Source organism: Oratosquilla oratoria, chromosome 2 (assembly GCF_046742065.1).
Source record: "Oratosquilla oratoria isolate Oo_2021 chromosome 2, ASM4674206v1, whole genome shotgun sequence".
NCBI classification, from domain to species: Eukaryota; Metazoa; Arthropoda; class Malacostraca; order Stomatopoda; family Squillidae; genus Oratosquilla; species Oratosquilla oratoria.
Genome location: NC_134778.1, coordinates 8,501,760 through 8,504,259, shown reverse-complemented (window position 1 = coordinate 8,504,259; position 2,500 = coordinate 8,501,760).

Below are 2,500 nucleotides of genomic sequence, written 5' to 3'. Positions count from 1 at the left end.
AATTAACGAAATCATTGGAAGGTAATAGAAAGACAAAACTGTCGTATGGTTTGTTGATCAATCATTATTTTCTTTTATTTTGATCTATTTGTGAAGAGTTAAGTTACTAAATAGGCAAACAAAAATACGTATTGCACAGACAAGAATAAGTATCATAAGCTGAAGATAAGTGACGCGCAAGGAAAGTTAGATCTTTTGTAGAGACACATTAATATTCACGTGAACTTTTGTTGATTAAATGGGCATCAAATCAAAAGATAAAACCTGAAGAGACATTGGGAACTGTTTTAAAGATATAAATGTATTCCTTCTTACAAGCCCTCCAGCCTCGTCTTGACTCGAATCCGCTGTCGAAAATTCAAATAATGCCATTTCTGGGAGTGTCGTTTTTAAGAGCGACATGTATAATGCGAGTGGGGTGGGGGAGTGGATGGGGGAGGGAGAGGGGGGGGCAGTCTGTGTCTCGCTTAGGGTCCTGAGGCAGTCGGCGAGGGGGACGAGAACTTACGACCAAATCCTTCCCAACTTATGGGTCTATTTCGCTCTACTTGGCATCAGAAGCTATCAATTGTTTGCATTACAAAGGACGGGGGTTATATTTCGCGAAAATAGAGAACATTTTTGAGTTAACAGCCCCCCTGATGCGACAAAGGTCGTGTCCTTTTTTCTCTAATTGTTCCCCCAAACGATATAATACCACTAGTTTGCCAAAATGGTCCCCCTCTTTATACAATGTCCTCGTTTTGCTGAAACTCACTTTGGTATACAACGCCTTAATTATGAGTTTAGTCCTCTTCTTATTACTTTCAATGTTCAAATTTATAGACTTCTGTTCACCTTTTACCCGAAATTTGTAACATTATTCTTAATTCCACGAGGCGATTCTGCATTATACAGTAAGCCATCTAGTTATAGGGTCAACTCCTTTTTATTTATTTTTTCCTTTCATAGGTTGCCATTTCAATGTAATTTGCTTCTTTGCCTCTTATTACTTTTAATGTTCAAATTTATGGACTTCTCTTCACCTTCTACCTGAAATTTGTAATATTATTCTTAATTCCACGAGGCGATTCTGCATTATACAGTAAGCCATCTAGTTATAAGACCAAATCCTTTTTATTACTTTTTCTTCTCATAGGTTGCCCTTTAAATGCGATTTGCTTCTTTGCCTCTTATTCTGTTCACAGGATCGACACCTGTCGGTGTTTACAGAATGTGCAATCACTTTTTGACTTTGATGTGGCTCAGTTTAATTAAATTTCATTCACAGTGGTCAGATATCTTTTTAATGTTTTATGTTCCACTGTGTCACCTTTGCTGTCCCTGAATACTGTAAAAATGGAATTTGTTATTAAACGAGTCCCTTCAAAGACTATGAGTTCCATCCCGAACTTCGGAATCTCTGCTCTAATTTAACCTAACTTAACCTAATTGTACCTAATGTAGCCTAGCCTAGCCTAAGTTAGTCAAGTTTAACCTAATGTAACCTAACTAAACCTAAACTAATCTAACCTAACCTTATGTAACCTAACCTAACCTAACCTAACCTAACCTAACTTAACCTAACCTAACCTAACCTAACCAAACAGAACCTAACAGAACCTAAACTGACCTATAGTAACTTATCATAACCTAACCTAACCCAACCCAATTCAATCCAAACTAACCTAACCTAATTTAACCTGACCTAACCTAACCTGAGCTAGCCTAACCTGACTAATCTATCTAAACCTAGTATAACATATCTTAACCTACCTAAACCTATCATAACGTAACGCAAGCTAAACTAACATTATTTAACATCCTTTGGAAAATTATCATGGGATAACCAGAGCATCAAAATATTTCAGGAAAAAAACATAACGTGCAGATGAAAAGAAATTAAAAATATCATAAGCTTGAGAAGGGACCTTCCGATAAAGAATCTAATTTTTACGTCAATGATTATTCACGTGAAAATAAAATAGTGCAAAAAAGAGAATGATCCTAAGACTGGAAAGGGACTCACTTACAAAGAACTTTATTTTTACGTGAATAGCAATACAAAAAGAGAATGATTTCTGTCGAATGAATCCAATCTAGGTTTGACATAACCAATTATAACGAATGATTAAATTATTAGGATTCAGACGACCATAGACTAAACCAAATTTACATATCTTTGAGCTGAATCAATCTAATAACAAAAATATCTGATCGTCTTCCTTTTTTTTCAAGTCTTAAATCTGCGACCCGGGATTCGATTCCTAAGTTTTTGGTGATATCAGCTTGTCATGGGTCTGATAAAATGAAAGCGGAAAGACAACATTTTAGGCAAAGCCTGAATACCTTCCTGCGTAAAATCTACATCTCAATGCACCTAAGTCAGAAAAATAAAAATGTCAGTGATATTGAGATGAATCTGGAAAAAATTAATGCAAATCTTTGCCTCAGGAAGCTTTTTGTTTTGCGTTGTAGTAAAATTATGAAATAATCTTATCTCTGTTCTTATGTAAATCAA